Below are 21272 nucleotides of genomic sequence, written 5' to 3'. Positions count from 1 at the left end.
TTCACAGCAGTACAACCCTAACTAAGAATCAGATTCTTTGGTGCCGTTGCAAGGCCAGGAACAACCTAAAGTTGTCTTGAATGCTGCCTTTGATCTCTCTGGTAGGAAAATGGTGTGAGCTACCTTTTGCCTTTGTAAACCTGCTCTCAGGCAAGCAGAGTGAGCCCAAGAGCTCCCCCACAGCTGCCTCTTGTCAGTCGTCTCTAGCGCTGCTGTCCTTATGCTAAAGATTTGTCTTTGGGGTGACATATTCTGATCTCCTAGGGCTTTATGGGCTTGTCCTACTGACACAGAGAGCATTGCACCCCTGCTCCCAGATGGTGGTGAGAACTAATTTGGAAAATATTTGCTTCATCCCATCATGACCCACAGGACCAGAGAGGCTTTCAAATAACAGTCAAAGGATTTTTTTTTTTTAAGTGAATGAACAGATCTAAGTCTGCCATCACAGCTCACGGGCCAGTCTGCAATGTGACTTATTTGGCTGGGGTTTCCTAGCTCCCTTCGACCTGAGTTTACTAATGCATAAGATGTTACAGTGGGCCCTACAAGCCCTGACACTGTCCTTGAAGCAGTAACATTTCCCCTGCTCTGACCTTTGACCTTTCAGATAGACTTGCTACTAGGCAGCAGAGAAGGGTACCATTTTGTTTCAGGGACTTGAACATATCCCAGGTTTTGCTCTACAAAAAGCTCTATCATCTCACAGACCCATTCCCCTGGGCTTTCAGAATGTAAATGTCATGGTTATGAGCACACTGATTCTAGCTTCTGGCTGCTCACCCCTCACAGTGCACCGCCGGAGCACAGGGCATCCTCTGGGGCTTGAACCTTCATAAACTGAGGCTTAAGGGCTGTTGGTCCTGCTTTAAAGAGATTTGCTTTATTCGTTTGGCTTCTGGGAAGGAACAGACATTCACAGCAGGCTTGGGGGGTTAACGATGAAACCTGAGCATACCACCCCCGTGTGCTCAGATGGAGTCAGATGTTTGTACAGAAGGTTGTGGTGTCAAATCCACAGCTTCACAAGCCGTATGCCTTCCTCACTTTAAACAGAGAAGGTGTAGCTGCCTAACAGTTTTAATTGCTAAACTCGAGCTGCTAACTCCAATCTCAGCATTTATATGGCTTGAGTGTGAACTGCAGCAAACAGCAGTAGGTTTTTTTTGTTTGTTCGTGCTCTCTCTTGCTTCTTTGTCTGTGCTCAAGCCCACAGCAGCAGCCTCTTGGACCAGGCCGCTAGGACACTCTCCTAGTGACCAGTCAGTGACTCTGTCAGCTCTGCTACTCCTTGCTGAGCTGCGTTACCTATCCTGTCTCATGGAACAAGCAACTTAGAATTCTTCATACTAGCAGAAACGGGTCTGAAGTCCAGTCCACCACTGGGTAAGAAACAAAGCTTGCTTTTCTAGTGCTAAACTTGAGCAGGCCTCCACCATGCTAGTCTGAGGTAAAAACTTTGACTGAGGGCTTTTGTGTGTGGGTTTCACACAGTCCTGAGAGTGAGGTGAGGCCAAGGAAGGGGAGAAGAAAGTGTTCACTTTGGGTCATCAGTCCTTGTAGCTGGTTGAAGTGTCTCTTGATCCTTCAGTGGTCCTCTGGGATCTGGGGTCCCCTGCTACATTCCTGCCCTTCTGAGGCTGCCCAGACACTGCTTGCAACGCCTTTCACAGGCTTCCAACTCTAGACAGTATCCTAGAGCCCCCTCCCCCTCCCTCTCTCCCCTTCCAGGTCCTGCTATGTAGCCAAGGATAGTCTCTGACACAGTATGCAGCCTAGGTGCTGGCTTTGAATTGCCCCTGATTCTTCTGCCTCAGCTTTCCATGTGCTGTAAAATTCAGGCGTGGGCTACCATGGCTGGCAGAGCTATCTTTTTCATTGGAAGTGAAGAAGGCAAACACAGAAAGAACCAGCAGTGTGGATCAACACCTTCCACCATGATTCAAGTCTGGTGCCAGCTCTTTCTTTGGTGCCAGCTCTGTGTTTCTACATGGGGCACTGGAGATATCTACTTAAGATAGCAGTAAATTATCTTTTAAGTGGATGATAGCTCAGTTGGTAAAGCACTTACTGTGCAAACACAGGACCCAAGTTCTGATCCCATAACACTCACACATACACACACATGTACTCACATGCACTGACTCACACACACACTAACACACTAACACACCCTCTCTTTCTCAAACACACACACTCATACATACTAACATACACATACTAACACACTCGCACACTCACACACTCACACACACAGACACACACACTAACACATCCTCTCACACATACACTCATACATACTCACAGACTAACACACTCTCTCACACACACTCACTCACACTCACACACTAACATACACTAACACACACTATCACATATTCACACACACTCATATACTAACACATCCTCTCACACACACACTCACACTCACACATACTCACACATACTAACATAAACACACTAACACACTCACACAGACACACTAACATACACACTCACACAGACACTCACACACTAACACACACACAAACACACACATACACACACATACACACATACACACACATACACACACACACACACACACACACATACACACACACACACAAAGCCAGGGGTAGTAGTGTGTACTTGTAATCCTAGTGTTGGGGAGGCAGAAACAGGTGGGATCTTGGAGGTTGCTGGCCAGCCACTTAGCCTAGTTGGTGAGCTCCAGATACCCTCTCTCAGAAAACAAAGGTCTAAGGAACAGCATCCAAGGGTGCTTTAACATGTGCGCATGTGCTTAACTGTGCATGTGCATCTACACTTTTGCACAAAGATAAAAAAGTAATATTTGGTAATATCTGCTGAGTCCAAACTGGACCTGAAGCTGTAACCTTTTGAATGAAACATTATTTCCTTTTTGTAGAACAGAAAATTGATGCTCTGTAGGATAAACTCATTCAAGGTCACACGAAAGTGGTGAGCGCTTTGAACACCAGGCTTCCTGAGTCCAGAGTTAAGTCATATTTATGAGCAGTGTTGTTACATCTTAAACTTGTTAAATTACTGGAGCTGTCAGCCTGCTAGGGGGCTTTGAAATTCCATTTTGATGGCTAGTCTCATCTTGTGCGGCAGTTTGTACTATAGTCCTGCTGTTTGCTCTGTAGACAATAAAACATACTACCCAGCAGTCCTCCCAGCTCCTGGGGCAGTGCTACAAGCTCAATAAATGCTGTTAACTGAGTAATTTACTGCACATCTCAAGCAACCTTACATTTATTTTCATATTATTTGAAAAACAACTGTGTGTGTGTGTTGTACACCCATCTCACTGATCCCATGTAAAAGTACATATTTAGTTATTTGTTTATGCGTGCATGTATATAAACCAATGTATATGTACAATGTATGTATATATGCGCATCTGTGTGTGTGGTTGTTTGTACTTGTGCCTGTGCATGCAGACACCAAAAGAGGTCATCAAGTGTGCTTCTCTGTCACTCTCTGCCTATTCTTTTGAGACAAGTCTCTCCCAGAAACTAGGGCTTGTATTTTCTCAGCTAGGCAAGAGGTCAGTCAGCTCCTGCCACCTCATGCTGGTCTTCCTAAGAGCCAAGGTTAAGGATGTCTGGCTTGTACCATAGGTTCTGGGATCTGAACTCTGGTCCTCAAGACTCCACAGCAAACACTAACAGCTGAATCATCTGTGTAGCCCTAGTTTTGCATTGCAGATAGTTTTGTGGGTTTTGTTTGTTTGTTTTTGTTGGAGACATGTTTCTCTGCTCTGGCTGTCCTGAAATATTCTATGTAGACCATGCTGGCCTTAGACTCACTGAGATCCACCTGCCTCTGCTTCTTGAATACTGCTATTAAATTTTGTATGCACATCAAATGTTTCAGAAAAAAAGTAAGAGGCTGGTGCTTCTATCTTCTCTAAAGAAGATGAGAAAGAAGAGAAAGCTGCTGGGTGTGGGGGCATACTCCTTTAATCCCAGCACTTGGACAATGCAGGTCAGAGAAAGTTGACACAAAATTTCATGATCAGAATAGCAGCAATTTGAGACTTATGAGATGTTCATTTCTGTAATTTTCCATTTAGTATTTTAGACATGGTTGCTTGAAGACAATAAAGCCTCAGATAAGAGGGCTACTTTACACAGAGGGAATCTTTTTCATGTCGGTGTTCCCCTCTCAAGAACCTGAAAAATCATTCGCAGAAGTCATCCATCGGGTCTCACTGAGATTTTAATGAGAGAACCGAGTCCTCTGCTGTAGCGCAATGGGACCAGTGACATGGAATTAGAACAATTAGGACATATCTCTGAGCCTGGGAGGAGAGGGCCACTGCCTGGGTCATGCTGGGAAGGATAGCTTCTTGAACAAAATCGAGTCTCTGTTAGCACAGAAAAACTGGATTGTTTTGGTTCTGTTGTCTACCCTGTGAGTGAGAATATTCCTGTTGAGGGCACTAGAATGACCAAACACACAACTGCTGCCCCTGACAGATGAGACTGATAAGCATTTATTAGTCACATAGGCTTGGGGATGAGGGACCGCATGCCACATGGGAATTATACTTGGGAACAGAGTGGGCACACAGAGTCTGTAAGGAGCTACCTTGTAGTTCTTGTAGAAGGAAGTGACTGGTTTATTGGAATAATCCTGTGGATTTTCTTTCTCAAAAGTGAAGACTACTACTCAGGGATAGGCAGAAAACATGCCTGTTACCTGTAAAAAGAAGGCTGATTGAGAATATTTATTATTTATTTATTCATTCACTTTACATCCTACTTACTGCCTCCCGGACCACCTCTCCCATGGCCTGCCCCTCCCCCAATCCTTCCCCACATCTCTCCTCCCCTTCTCTGAGCAGGTGGGGCTCCCCTGGGTATCCCCCCACCCTGGTACATCAAATCTCTGTGAAGTTAGGTGCATCCTCTCCCACTGAGGTCAGGCAAGGCAGGCTAGCTAGAGCATATCCCATGTACAAGCAACAGCTTTTGGGACAGCCCCTGCTCCAGTTGTTTGGGACCCACATGAAGACTAAGCTGCCCAGCTGCTACATATGTGTGGGAAGGCGACAAGGGCCTTAGTAAGTCATTTGAGTCATTCCCATAATTTTTATTAGGGAAATATCTAAGACTTAACTTTAATGTTAGACCTCCTTATGCCACAGGACTGGATCTCCATGTTTTCCAACATCTGTGCATCTATCTATCCTTTTATCAAAGTAGGCTAAGTATCAATACCCCTCTCTACCTCTGCTCTCTCATTGCTCCATTCTTTCTCTCCTCCTCTTGCCCCTCTCTCTCTCTCTCTCTCTCTCTCTCTCTCTCTCTCTCTCTCTCTCTCTTTCTCTCTCTCTCTCTTTCTTTCTTTTTTTGAGACTGGCTGTCTTTGAACTTGAGATCTTCCTACTAGAGCCTCCTGAATGCTGGAATTAGAAATGCGTGCTAGTGTACCCAGCAGACTTGTTTTATATCTATTGTCCAATCATCCATAGTTGTTTGTGGGAGGTCAAGATTGATACCAGCGTTTCCAATCTTGTCACCCACTCTTTGCTCTTCACCACTCTGCATGAACCAGTGGGTGGCCTGAGGGATGCTGGAATATGCAGCCCTCCAATATGCTTCTGATTCTGCTGAACTGTCACAGCCTTCTACTCTCCAGGCCAAAATGCTATCTCCTCCTGGAGCCAAATCCACCATCAGTCAAATCCACTTTCCTTCACATCCTTCACATGGGTCTTCTTGTTAACCCAGAGTCTTTGTGATAGTGGCCCGAGTGTACGTGACCATGTTCTGCTGCCTGTGACTGTGTGCCCTGGGAACTGTTCCTCATGCTTTCCTATTACTGATCTTACTCACACCACTTCTCAGCGGCGGCCTCACTCTTTGAGGGCCAGGGCTCTCTCCTGCATGCTTCGTCATCCCTTTCAGTGCCTGGGTTGTGGAAGGGACAGCCCAGCACTTTGTCACGTTTCTAAGGCTTCTTTCACATTGTCTTTTCAATTATTATTTTCCATTTTTTATGTGTATGTGTGTGTGTATGTGTGTCTGTGTGTGTGTGTATGGTGTGGTGTGTCCATGTTGCATTTGTGTTTTTGTATGAGTGTAGGCACACATGTGTGTGCATGTAGAAGTTTAAGTTGGTAGCAGGAGTCACTCTCTATAGCTAGTTCAGTAGCTATAGTTTATTCAGTTGAGACAGGGTTTCTCAATACCCTCAGAGCTTGATATAGCTAATCTTGCTAGGCAGCTTGTTTTCCAGGATCCTCTATCTTTGACTTTTGAGATTGGAATTACAGGCAGGTCTACACACACACACACACACACACACATACCTGGCATTTATGTGACATACGTGGCAAATGCTATAACCATTGAGCTATAACCAAGTGCTATTAACAATCTCCCTAGCTCCCCCAAACACACACACACATACACACACACCCCACAAACACACACACACACATACACACACACACACACCACAAACACACACACACATTAAATACATACGCACCACGCCCCCCCCCTTTTTTTGAGACAAGATCTTACAGTGATGCCTAGGCTGTCTTATAGCTTACTGTAAAGTCTAGACTGCCTTCAAGCTCATAGCAATCCTCCTGCCTCAATCTCCTGAGTACTAAGATTGTAGACATGAGCTAATATGCCAAGCTTCATAGTTGATTTGACTTTAAGAATTATTTATAATATAAAAATAAAATGACATTTAAGTAGAATTTCTAAATGAACATTTATCTAACATCTAGCACATAGAAGGCTCTCAGTGAAAAATGTTAAAATATCTCAGTGGACATAAAATTTGGATTGTTTTTTAAAGGCTATGTATTGATAAATGCACACTTTCAGGGCTCATAGGAATTGTTTCTCTTTCTCTCGCTGAATGGAAGTTTGCTGTTTTATTGGCACCAGTCACTTGTAGAAAAATTTATATCTCATTTTCTATCTGTATTGTTATTCATCATGTTTCTTTTTTGTTGATTTGTTTGTTTTGGGACAGTTTGGCTTTTTTTTTTTTCTTGTGTGTAGTCCTGGCTGTCCTAGAACTACAACTAGCTATGTAGATGAGGCTGGTCTGGAACTCATAGCTATACCTGCCTCTGCCTCCCAAGTGCTGGGATTAAAGATGTGCACCATGCCTGGTCATCATGGTTTTTTATATTAACCTTTAAGGATATTCCAAATTTCACAGTAGTATCTGTGACACCATAGCTTCCATTTGCTACTTAGTTCATGTATCTTATTAGAAACACTTAACCAACTAGTTTCCCTTTAGAGTTTATAAAAATTTCCCCCTTTACTTACTAAAAAACATATATCAGGTTATTCTACAGTTGTCTGCCTACCATCTAAAACTGTGTCATATGCCATATTTGGGAAATGCTGATCAACAGACTTTGTGGTTAGAAAGCCACTTGCCACACAGAAGGCAATGCTTGTGTTCTCCCATTGGAATGAGAATCCTAGTTAGCAATGGCAACGTTCTTCAGAGAGAAAAGACATTAGTGCTTGCCCAGGACCAAGGCTGTCACTTCAGTACAGAGGACTGTGAATCAGGGAATTGCTTACAATTGTGGAAAGGCTGTAAAACTGGGACATAGTGATGGTTGCACAATTGTATACGTTTCAAATGAAATAAAACTTTACAGTGTTTTTTTTTTGTTTTGTTTTTTGGTTTTTTTTTCGAGACAGGGTTTCTCTGTGTAGCCCTGGCTGCCCTGAAACTCATTCTGTAGACCAGGCTGGCCTCGAACTCAGAAATCTGCCTGCCTCTGCCTCCCAAATGCTGGGATTAAAGGCATGCGCCACCACTGCCCGGCAAACTTTACAGTGTTAATTAGCTTTCTGTCATTACAATAAATGTCTGAGAGTGCCGACTTCTAGAGGAAGAGGCCATTTCTACTCACAGTTTTGGAGGTTTCAGCCTGATTGACTGTTGCTTTGTAGCCTATGATGAGGCAGCATATTGTGGTGACAATGATTGGTGGGACAAAATTGCTCCCCTAGTGTCCAGGAAGCAAAAGAGAAAAGAAAGAAAGAAAGAAAGAAAGAAAGAAAGAAAGAAAGAAAGAAAGAAAGAAAGAGAGAAAGAGAGAGAGAGAGAAAGAGAAAAGAAAGAGAGGAAGAAAGGAAGAAAGGAAGAAAGGAAGAAAGGAAGAAAGGAAGAAAGGAAGAAAGGAAGAAAGGAAGAAAGAAAAAAGCCTGTGTGTGTTTGGGTGTGTGTGTGAGGGCGGAGGTAGGGGATCCTGGGGAAGAGAGGGCACACCTCCTGACTGAAAGATGGAGTGCCAAGCCACACTTCTTAAAGGTTCCAGTACCTCCCAGTGATGACAAGACTGGGACCATCATGCCTTTAATATAGCTCTGGGGAAAGTTTGCCGGGAATGGATATGAAGGGCTTCTGAATACAGTGATGTTTTATTTCTTGACTGTGTGGTTACAAAGGGATGCTCACTTGGTGAAGCGTTACTGAAGTAGTCCTTCGTGGTTTGTGCATATTTCCTTCTCAAGTCTACCTCCATAACAAAACTTACTAAAACTTATCCAGTTAAACGAGAACATCAGTTCTCCCAGCTGTTACTTCGTAAGTAGTTAACGAAACTGAGTTATTACTTCCTGTCTTATTACATCTCATTGCAAACCTGGTTTTATGATGTTAAGGCTCAGGTTTTGTGTGGCTTACTACAGAAAGAGTTATAAAAAGATGAACTTCTCTAATCACAAAAAGGCCTCAAGAATGTCACGGGAAACCATTGTCCCTTAATTATTCATAGCAATTACCAACATGGACAACATTGAGCGACCAACCAAAATAAATGGGTGTTTCAAGAGGTCTGGTTGGAACAGTCAAGTCATCAGCCCCTCTCTCAGCCTGGTTCCCCTGCTGCCTGCCAAGGCTTCAATTCTATATTTATCCTTTCAAATCAGCAGTACAGCAATTAGTTATTATAATAAGAGCCACCAATTTGCTGTGCACTGACTTCATGCCAGGCGCTGCATTATCAAACTTTTCTATTTCTCAATTGTCCTAGTTGACTGTCATAACAATACTGAATAGGAGTTGTTTATTCCGGTCCACAGTTGAAGAAACTGAGACTGACAAGCTTCTGAGTGGGTCTAGGTCTGTGGTGCTGATAGCAGAGGCAGAGAACGAGCTGGGATCTCAACCAGTCATCTTAGACTTGATGTCAAGGACAGGAGAGAAATGACACGTGTGTGAGATGTCGGAAACCCAAAACGTGGCTCTTCCACAGTTACTATAGTTATGGTACCTCATGATGTGCTTATTGCTTGTGGAGATGACAAGGCGGGTCCACTGTTAGCCATTGAGATCAACCCCATCACTATCAAGAATCCCTAAGGACATTCTAATAGGTGTAAAATGGCCATTGTACCATATTTCAGGAGCTCCAGGAACACTGACAGAGACTATGCTATGACAGCTTCATAAACTTTATTGCATAGGTGCCTGCAGGGAAGGAAAATTCTCTTTCCTTTTGTCCTGTGTAGCAAACTACACAGACTAACAAGAGGAAAGCATACACATGTATTTCTTGTAAGCTTTCTGTGATGAGGGAGCATCTAAGAAGTAAAGACCTGAGGTATTTTGTGTGTGTGTGTGTGTGTTTGTTTGTTTGTATGTGTGTTTGTAGACAAGAGGCTGATGCTAGGGGATTGAGAGATGTCTCAATGGTTGAGAGCACTAACTGTTCTTCCAGAGATCCTGAGTTCAACTCCCAGCAACCACATGGTGTCTCAGAACTGTCTGTAATGTGATTTGATGCCCTCTTCTGATGTGTTTGAAGACAGCTACAGTGTATTCATATACACAAAAATAAATAAATAAATAAATAAATAAATCTTTATAAAAAAAGAAGCTGATGCTGGATTTCTTTCTGAAAGAACTTTTGTTTCCTCACCTTTTTTAAAAATAATTTTTAAAGTTAATTCTTTGACACATTCATACATGTATATGCTGTACTTTGATCAGAATCACCTCATCAGGTCTTCTGTTCCCTTCCCACGTCCCCTGGAATTCTTCCTGATACATCTCTCCTCCTATTTTCATATCTTTTAAAAAACAAAACAGAAATCAAACCACTGATTTTAATTACTGTTGCTCAGATACACATAGGTGCAGGATTATTTACTGACCTATTGGCAACTTACCAGTGGCTACTCCCTTGAAGAGAAATGGCTCTCCCTTCCCCAGCCACCATTAACCTCAGATAGCGCCTCAGGTAGTGGGCGGAGCCTCATGTGTTCCTTCCCCATCCGTTTTGGAAATGTCACTGATTTGAACCCAGGTAACTAAGCATAGCTTCTCTTCTGTTACTTTATGAGTGAACTCATGTACTGTGTAGTGTCCTGAACACAGCAATTCACAGCAGATCCCCATCCGGGATACCTTAAAACCATTTCTCCCATTTTCCCTGGTGTTCCCAGAGCCTTGAGGGTGGGGTTTATGATTGATATCCTGTTTAGAGCTGAGTGCTCAACAATCTTGTGAGGGTTTTTTGTGTGTGTTTGTTTGATTTTGGTTATTTTTTTGTTGTTGGTTTGGTTTGATTTTTCTAGGCAGGGGTTCTCTGTATATCTCTGGCTGTTCTAGAACTCGATCTGTAGACCAGGCTGGCCTTGAACTCAGAAATCCTCATGTCTCTGCCACCTGGCAGACATGCAACAATCTTAATTCTCAGCACTTTCACTGGTTTTGAATCTCTGCCTACTGCAAAATGAAGCTTCTGGGATCAAGGACAAGAACAGCATTGATCTCTGATCTATGGGAATTAAAATCAATATTAGAAGGCAGTTTCACAACATTTAACAAATAGATTCCTCTCGGTTGTCTATGACCTATGACCTCCCGAGCCCTGGGGTTTTGACCTGGTTTACAGCACCAGGCATGGCTTCCCTCTTGCCCTTAAATCCAATACAAAACACTGGTTGGTTAACCCTGTAACTTTCAAGCTACTGTCTCACCAGTTGGCATACCTTGCTGGGAGAACTGGTATAAATTCAGGGTCCATGTCAGCTATGGACCACTGATGACTTTTCCCCCTAGCAGCCCATATTGGACTTTCCAGAACTATGAAATCAACAACCTGTACTGTTTAGGGGGTCATACTGATGTGTCTCATGCCTGGCATTATTTTTTGTTTTGCTTTTGTAATAATAATAGTCTATACCTTGTGGGATCTTCATGATTATTACCTCCATTTAAACTTCTTTAGATTTTTAAAAAAGTAGCTTACAAAGTAGTGGGTATCCTTAGGACTTTTCATACACCCTCAGTTTGGTTAATCCTTCTTCTACCCGTCTTCCCTCTACTCCATCCCATCCCTGACTAAACTTTCTTACCCAAGCATTTTCCCCAGCTTCATCCTCTCCTCATCCTCTGACTCCCACCCCATCCTCAGATTCCCTATCTACCTACACATCGCTTGTGTTCTACTCCCTTTTAAAGCCCCTTCCCCTTCCCACCCTCATGGGCCTTTCCTAGCTTTTTGACTTCTACAGATACCTAAGACTAAGCAACAAATCTAAAACTCTGAAACTAAGCTCTGTATGTGAGAAAGAAAACCAGTATTTGTCTTTCTTAGTCCATCATTTTCCAGATCCCGTGAATTTCATAATTTCACTTTTCTTTGCAGCTGAGTTAATATCCCGTTGTGTATCTGTTCATCAGCTGATGGATATCTAGGTGGATTTCATTTTCTAGCTATTGTGAACAGTGCAGCAGTGACTATAGATGGGCAAGTGTTTATCTCTGTAGTAGGATATGGAGGCATCGGGTCTCTGAGAGAGCAGTAATGCTCTTAACCACTGAACCATCTCCCTGGATTTCTCAGTTGAGAAATTTTGGTTCGGTTTCATGGCCCACTTTTTTCTACTGGGTTGTTAGTTTTCTTGATGTTTAGTGTGATGGTTTGAATATACTTGGCCCAGGGAGTGTCACTATTAGGAGGTATGGCCTTGTTGATATAGGTGTGTCACTGTGGGTGTGGGCTTTAATGCCCTCCTCCTAGTTCCTGGAAATCAGTCTTCTCTTAGAAGCCTTCAGATGAAGATGTAGAACTCTCAGCTCCTCCTGCACCATGCCTGCCTGGATGCTGAAATGCTCCCACCTTAATGTTAATGGAATGAATTTCTGAAACTATAAGACAGCCCCAGTTAAATATTGCCCTTGCTGGGCAGTGGTGGCGCACACCTTTAATCTCAGCACTTGGGAGGAAGAGGCAGGCGGATTTCTGAGTTCAAGGCCAGCCTGGTCTACAGAGTGAGTTCCAGGACAGCCAGAGCTACACAGAGAAACCCTATCTTGAAAAACAAAACAAAACAAAACAAAACAAAACAAAACAAAACAAAAATATTGCCCTTATATGAGTTGTCTTGGTTCTGGTGTCTGTTCACAACAGAAAAACCCTAACTAAGACATTTAGTTTCTTGAGTTTTTTTTTCTACATTTGAGATACAATCCTCTGCCAGATGTATAGATGACAAAGATTTCCTTCTATTTTATAGTCTACCGCTTTACTTGGCAGTTTCACTAGCTGTATAGAAGCTTTTTAATGTCACACAGTCCCATTTGTTATCATTGACTGTCATTTCCTAAATGTGTTCCCATTCAGAAAGTCCTTTCCTGTGCCTGTATGTTGAAGTGTACTCCCTGCTTTTTCCTCTAGTCCTTTCAGAGTTTCAGGTCATATGTTGAGAATCATGATCCATTTAAAGTTGTACAGAGCCGGGCGGCGGTGGTGCACACCTTTAATCCCAGCACTTGGGAGGCAGAGGGAGGTGGATTTCTGAGTTCGAGGCCAGCCTGGTCTACAGAGTGAGTTCCAGGACACCCAGGGCTACACAGAGAAACCTTGTCTCAAAAAACCTAAAAACAAAAAAAACAAAAAAATAAAGTTGTACAGATCTATCTAGTCTTATTCTCTTATGTACAAATATCCAGTTTTCCATTTGTTGAAGATGCTGTTTTGTGTCCAATATGTATTTTAGGCATCATTGTAAAACATAAGGTGCTGTATTGTGAGGAATTGGTTAGATCCTCTATTCTAACCTATTGATATCTAGGTATGTTTGTGCTCATACCATGTTGTCTTTGTTGCTTGGTGATATAATTAAATCATCTGCTTTCAGCCCTTCTCTCTCTCTCTCTCTCTCTCTTTCTCTCTCTCTCTCTCTCTCTCTCTCTCTTTCATTCATATATACATATATACATATATACATACATATATATATATACATATATCCCATTACAGATGGTTGTGAGCCACAATGTGTTTGCTGAGAATTGAACTCAGGACCTCTGGAAGAGCAGTCAGTGCTCTTAATCACCGAGCCATCTCTCCAGCCCCAGCCCTGCTCTCTTTACTCAGGATTGCTTTGGCTTTTTGGGGTCTTTCATAGAATTACAAGGTCTTATTTCATTTCATTTTATTTCTGCAAAACATGGTTTGGAATTTTGGTTGGAAGTACACTGAATCTATAGGTTACTTTTGGTAGGATAGCTATTTTCACAAATGGCCATAAGCATATGTCTGCTTTCATTTGTTCCTTCAGTATTTTAAACTTTTCCCTATAGACGACTTTCACTCCTTGGTTAGGCTTATTCTAAGATGTTTTGTTTGAGACTACCATGGATTGAACCATTCCCGATTTCCTTCTCTGTATGTTGGTATGTAGAAAAGTCACTAATTTTTATGTCTTAGCTTTGTATCCTACACATTTCTAACAATGCTTGTCATTTCTAATTAAGTGCTTAGATTTCTTATATATAAAATCATATCACTTGCAAATAAAGACACTTCAGAGTCTTCCTTCCTAATTGTATTTTTTTATTTGCTTCTCTTGCTGTAGTTGATATTTCCAGTAGCCTATTGAATAATAGTTGGAAAAGTAGACTTTACTTTGATGAAATTTTATATGAGTTTTTCTTCCTTTAATATGATGTTGGCTATAGGTTTGTTGTTTATAGCCTTCATTATGTTGAAATATGTTCCTTTTATTCTGAGTTACTCCAGAACATGAAGGGGTGTTGAATTTTTGCCAAGAGTCTTTTCTATGGATGTCTAAATGACTGTTTGATTTCTGCCCTGAGTGCATTCATGTAATTTGTAACATTTATTGATTTGCATATATTGATTCATCCCTGTGTCTCTAGACTAGAGCTTTCTTGATCATGGTGAATGATCTTTTTGATGTGTTTGCATTTATTATTTTGAGCCAGTTGTCTCACAGAACCTGAAGCTTATCAGTTTGGCTAGACTGGCTGGCCCGTGAGTGAGCTTCAGGGGTTTGCATCCTCTGTCTCCCTCCTCTCCAGCACTGTGCTCTCAAGCACACACTGCCGCACACAGCTCTTCACACGGGCTGTGAGGATCCAAACTTAGGTCTTCATGCTCCATAGCCATGAGTGTTTTACAATAAGTCTGATGAAGAATAAACACGTTGGAAAGTGTGCTGGGACAGAAGAATATACAGTGACAGAACCTACCAAAGTCAGCTCTTCAGATTCCTCATGTTTGGGATGCAGAGGCAAAGCGAGAACAGTTCTCCTATGTGGGCTTTAGCAACTGCTTTAGGGAATCAAGTGAGCCCCTTCCTGTACCTGACTTTCTTAAATGCTTTCATCTTGAAAGCTGGGTATACTAGTGTACATTTGTAACCCTAGCACTCAGAAGGTACAGACTGAAGGAGCTGTACTTTAAGGCCACTCTAGATCACAGGGTGAGTTTGAAGCCAGCTGAACTACATGAGTCCTCATCTCAAAAACAAGACAAAATGAATTCCTTCAGCCAAGGTGCTATGTCCTGAATTCTACAACAGCAGTCGTGTTTTGACAGTATCATATAGAACTCTTGCATTTGAGGTGTCCAGCATGTATGGGTGGCCCTTGCTGCTTGAGGGAGGTCGTAAGCACATAGGCAGGAAGGGGGAATTTCAGGATAGGTAAAGCCTGAGAGGGGATGGAAAGGACAGGCAAGTGCAGACTGTGCAAATGAACTTATTCTGGCTAAGCTAACAGTCGTGCAGTGGGTAAGGACGGGCAAGAAGGCAAAGCAAGGCTGTAAATGTGAGACCGACATGTGTGTGGGTTTTGGAGCAGCCTGAGAGGAGACTCAGAATCTGGAGTTCTCACGAGCCTTCTGCAGGCCAGCTGGTGACGCTGTGACCAAGCAGCTTTAGTCTCTGGGTGACACGGAAGGCCTGTCAAGACCACGAGACACGTGGAAACACTCACGGGGCTAAAGACAGAAACCGGATCTTCAGAGTCCTGGCCATTCTCTATAATTATGGAAAGTCATAATGGTAAAGGAGATGGTGACATCCGAGGACACCCACAGGCCCTGCTCTCATACTGCTGAGAACCAGATTCCCTTCTCTGGTTCTGTAGCTCCCTGCAGAGTTTTGGAAGCTGATTAAAGAGAAAGCAGGGAACAGCAGGTAATTAGAAATCTTATAAAAAGGAAACACACTCTTGTCAACTCACCTAAGTGGCTCCATGGCTGGAAGTGGGAAAGGGGTTGGAAACCACTGCCTATGGCGTTCCTTCTGCCAGAAGGCTGTCCTGCTGGTGGTGACAAATGTAGAAAGAGCCTGGGACCAGCAACCAGCCACAGAGAAGGAGAAGGGTTTGCTTGGGAATTTATTTCTGAGTTTGAACAGCTAGAGGACACTTACCAACCTTAGTTATTGAAACCGTAACACCAGGAACAAAGAGACTGGGAAAAAGGGGTGGGTGAGGGAGAGAGAGAGGAGGAGGGAGAGAGAGAGAGCGAGAGAGAGCAAGAGAGAGAGAGAGAGAGAGAGAGAGAGGAAGAGAGAGAGAGAGAGATAGTTAGGGAGGAAGCAGGGAGAGGGAGGAGGAGGGAAGGGAAGAGTTGGGGAGGAAGAAGAGGGCAGGGAGGGAGGGGGTGAGGAAAGGAGGAGGGAGGAGAGAAAGAGGAGCGGAGGATAGGGAAGGGAAGGGGAGAGAGCGAAGAGTTAGGGAGAGAAGGAGAGAGGAAAAGAGAGACAGAGAATGAGCTGTTGATTTTCCTGCTTGGCTGATGGGTAGACAGAAGCTACTTAGCCAAATCTTGAGTCCAGAGAATTCATGCACAGCTGCCTTAGTGGGGCTTCTCCTTCCTGGGGTCCCAAGGGAGCCTTCAGTTCTGAGGGGCTGTGGGAGGTACTGTGAGTCACTGTGAGAGTGTGGCTTGAGCCATCTGGCTACTCTGCTGGATTTCCATAGCAGCTTGGCCCTACAGGCTTACCTCTGGGAAAGCCTCCCCACATTGCTGTCTTCAAGGCCTTGTTCCCAACGGAGCCTGCAATTCTCATGCTCACGTGACTGACTTGGAAAATGGAAGGGACCTGGACAGGTTCTTTTTGTGTCATTTCGGCCTCACAGGGACATTGATGCTCTGAGGTGGAGGGTGGTGGGACTGAGAGACAGATACAAGGCTAACAGGGGAGCGCAGTCCCCTGCAAGCAGCCATCCAGAACACTCTGCTTGACTGGCTTGTGGGCTTTATAGCGGGTTCTTTGCTTCTTTTCCTTTGTTGCTCTTTATGAAAGAGGCTCCTAATGAAGATTAAGGCCGAATCCAGGTTATCAGACCTCACTGGCAACAGATGATGTCAACACACAGGCACAGTGTGTGCTTGAAGGGTCATGCTGGGGGTTAGTCTGGGAGCCTGGGGTGGGGGTAGAGGGTGAGCAGGGGAGCCATTTTTTCTTCTTCTCCTTCATCTCTATCACCATTGTTAGCCAAGCTGCCAGGTTTTGCAGTGATGCTGATTCCTGATGTGGCTGCCAGCCAAAAAACAAGATGTATTTAGCACAGTGCTTGGGCATACCTATATTAAAAAGGTTGTTTAGCTCAACTCCAAATTGAACTGAGTGTCCTGTCTTCATTTGCTAAATCTAGCAGGCCACATTATTGATGAATGAATAGGAGTTAGCCGAATGAACAAAGGGAAGGGAAGGGAAGGGTAGACCTGGAAGTGCTGGTAGGTGGTAGTGGTGGTGGTGGTCGTGCTAGGGGGGTCGTCCCAGGACTCATCTAATGAAATCAACACTGTCTCCTCTGCTAGAGTGTGAGGCACCTGAGAAAAAACAGCAAGGCAGAGAATGTCCCAAATTGTCATGTGCTGTTGGGTATGTGCTAAGTACTGGGCACTTGTGTGTCTTATTCTTTTTGTATGGTGCTAAATCACACAGATGCAGTTTTTGTCTTTCTGGAGTTGACAGTCCAACTGACAAGGAGGGGCATAAAGACGGAAGGCAGGTCCCTCCCGTGCAGTAACTTATAGCTCAGCTTGAGACTCTTGGGGGAGGTCAGCAAGTGACCACATGATGAAGGGAGAAGACATAAACAGAAGTTCAAGGGCTGGGACACTGTGTTCTGGACAAAGGAGACAGCAGATTTGTCCATGATGTCCCTGACACAGACACATGGGCTGTAGGTCTTAGCAACTGAACTGTGAGAGAGGCAAGGGCCCAACCAAAAGAAAGGATGGGGAGGATGAGGCTGGATGGGTGAATGGGACCAGATTCCATCAGAGGGGGCTAGGTCTGGGGAAGCACTGCAGGAGTGTAAAGCGGGCAGGGTGACACAGGCAGCTTTGTGTAGGTGCCTCACACCAAAGAGAAAAGGACAGAGGAGGTGTGAGGCAAGAAAAATGAAGGAGACCAGAGAGAGTGCTTCTGCAGATGTCCATAATGGAATCATTGGTGGCATGGCCTGGCACAATCAGCGGTGCATGGGAAGAGGGAGGAGGAGAGATGAGGAGAGATGGATCCTGGCTATGCTTAGGGGGAGACTTGGCAGGCCTGTGCTTCCTGGCACTGGGAAGTGAGGGGGAGGGAGGAGCAGGCATGACTCAAAGCTGCTGGTTTGGGCAGATGGCAGGACAGTGGTGCCATTTGCTGAGCTGAGTGGGGGCTGAGGAGGTTGGAAGATGGTGGGAGAGTCTGGTTTGGTTTGCAGTTATCAAGGATGAAGCTGGGGGTGGTCTGGCAAATGGTAGGGTGTGGGAGAGGAAAAACCAGCTAAGCAGAGATGGATATAAAGCTCCCTTCACATACTGAGCCCCAATGGCTTTCATGATGTTCTTACCCCTCATCTGTATGGTAGGAAGGTGAGACAAATCCTTAGAGCAGTCATGGCAGCCTGCAGAGCAAGCCCTAATGACCTTTGCTTCCTGCTGGTCACACCCCTTATGCTGTACAACGATTGGTTTGTGAGACTATGCCACATGGGGATGCCACTTTTGAGGTTAAGTTAATGACATTTGTCAGGAGAGGCTCATGTGACGAGGAACTGATGCTTTGTGATAAAAGTCACATGAATAAGGGGGTAGATTTTGTAGTCTTTCAGATGACCGTTTACCATGGTGACAGTTGAACTGCCAGCTCTTGACCCAGAAACTATAAGTAATGAACAGGTGCTGTAAATCCCTGTCTTTTGAGATGATTTGTCAGCAGGCGAGAGAGAACTAACAGTATAGGAGCTAGATGTATAGCAAAAGAATAAAGGGAGGGGACACGAGGTCAAAGGAGAGATCTGCTGGTCAGCGTCAGGTCGAGTCCTGAGGCTGTTTATCTGGAGAGCAGAGGCAGAGGCACCGTGCAAGAGCCCAATCCAGAGAGGCCAAAGGGCTACATACAGGAATGGACCCTGGGAGTTCTGGCCAGAAGAGAGAATCCGTTAGCCACCTTAGTTAGAAAGGACAGTGTAAGGCACACAAATCCAGAGCAGTAGAGGAGGGATCCTGGGAACACAGTTGAAGACATAACATCCTCTGACACATGGGAGGTGAGGTCCACCAGCCATCAGTGGGGCAAGACTCAGAATGGCAGACTGAATTCTACATTCAAGTTCATTAGCTGTGGCTTTCTTTACCACTTTGCCTTCTCCACAGCCTGTTGGTCTGGATTCCCTCCTATAGTGTTTGTAGTTGCCATAGTAACAAACGCTCCCAGGCTACCCAGCTGTAGGGCAAACAAGACCATCCAGACTCTCTTCACCATACGTACCTTGATAACTAGAGGCTACCAGGAAAACAGAGGCCCAGGAATCACCGAGTGCAGTGTGGGTGTGTGGGTCAGGATTTGCCAGCCTGAAGATAGTTCTCCCACAGGCTGACAAACTTGAAACTGACCAGAATAAAACAGTTTCTAGTGTAGTCTTTCCATCCTCAGTCTCCTAAACCAGGAGCTCTGGACAGTTTATGGAAGAACAGGACTACAGAGAACCCCAGTTGTAGAGAAGATACTCTGCTGCACATAACCGTGTCTTAATTTAAACTCTCAAACCACACAAATATAGAATAATATAGAAAATAGGCCCATCTCTTTCATAACAATGGAAGCCCAAATCCTAAATACAAAATTAGCCAACAGAATCCAGCAACATAGTGAAAAACTAATACACCATCAAGAATGTATGGATGGTTTAACAACTCAAGACTGGAACTCATTATATTAGCATCCATTCACAGCAAAGCAAATGCTCCCTAACCCTATAAAGATTTCTCTGTCAGAATTGATAGCTGCCACCATATTTACTGATGACATGTTAGGAGCAAAAGACCCAGTTAATGATGCCTGTTGTCACAGGTGGAATTCAGCTCAATGTGGGTGAACTTAGTCAACATAAAAAGGAAAAAAATAGATAAAGACTAGGTAGGACCTATGAATGGTCACTATATTTGGACTCTGTGGTTATTTATAAAAAAAATCTAAACACACCTCTAGTCTTATTAAAACTAAGAGTTAAGTCTGCTGAGCAAAATGTTATTATACAAAAATTAAAGTGACTTTATTAAGCTATAAATTTAAAAATGTAGTTTATAATATCTATATAACCTTTAAGACACGAATTATCAGATCTACCAAAGCGTGGTGGTGTATGCCTTTGATCTCAGCACTCAGGAAGCAAGAATATCTCTGTGACTTGGAAGATAACCTTGTGACTTGGTCTACTTGGTGATAACCTTGTCTTAAAAATAAATAAATAAATAAATAAATAAATAAATAAATAAATAAATGGTCTTTATTTGGAGACATATGTGAGGTAACTTTTCCAGAGATACCAGTAAACCAAAAGCAATTCAATTGTAGTGACACCAGGTTATAGAGATGTTGATCTTCAGTGATTTCTATGTTTTCTTTTTGTAGAATACACTGTTGGACAAGTGGTATAGTTTAGCAGTGCAGAGAGTATTTAGTTTGTATTGTCCTGGATTCAATCTTTACTACCACAAAGACAAACATCCATACTCATTGTATTTTTCTGACTGTAAGTCCAATATCCACATATTGTAGAAAATAAATAAAATTCAGAAGAACATTAAGAAGCAATAAGTAGAGCTTGGAGAGATGGCTGATCTCCCAGAGGACTAGGGTTCTAGTCTCAGCTCACATGGTAGCTAAGCATGCCATCTATAAGGTTAGTTCCAAGGGATGCAACGCCATCTTCTGGGCTGCACAGGAATTGAAGGTAGCACAGGTAGCAGTTTCCATACACTGCAAGCAAAACATCTATACACATAATTTTTGAGAAAATCTATTTAGAAGTTACTGACACTTGTATCCTATCCTATTACTTTAGAATACCATGTTCAATGTTTTATTTATAAAAACTTTTGTCTATGTATACTGTTTTTTTTTTTAAAAAAAAACAATGTTAGTGAGGGTTGGGAGGGTGGGTTGGGTAGGTGAGGAAGTGGTAATGCTCACCTCTAATCCCAGCACTTGGGAGGCAGAGGCAGTCAGATATCTGAGTTTGAGGCCAGCCTGGTCTACAGAGTGAGTTCCAGGACAGCCAGGCTACTCAAAACAAACAAACAAACAAACATAAACAGGAAAAAAATCAACATTAGGATACTGTATGTATTATTTTGTATACCTCATTTGCAGAAGCATTTTCCCTGTATTTTTACTTAGTTTGTATCCTCACTTAGATGTCAACGTAGCCACCCATTATGTTGTATTCCACATTCCTTATTTAACCCTACCAATTTGATTTTTGGAGAAAAATAGAATATTAGATGATGATCATATTTATAAAAACTAGATTCCAGAACCACTTCACAAACATGCAGATGTGTAAACAGAGTTTCTGTTCTGTTCTTTTGAAAAAGGGTCTCATTATGTAGCCTCTGCTGTCCTAGAGCTCAGCTATGTAGGCCAGGCTAACCTAGAGCTCACAAGAGACCTGCATGCCTCTGCCTCAAAGTGCTGGGATTAAGGGTATGCATT

Source organism: Grammomys surdaster, unplaced genomic scaffold (assembly GCF_004785775.1).
Source record: "Grammomys surdaster isolate TR1022 unplaced genomic scaffold, NIH_TR_1.0 125428, whole genome shotgun sequence".
Lineage (NCBI taxonomy): Eukaryota > Metazoa > Chordata > Mammalia > Rodentia > Muridae > Grammomys > Grammomys surdaster.
Note: the sequence above shows the minus strand (reverse complement) of the source record.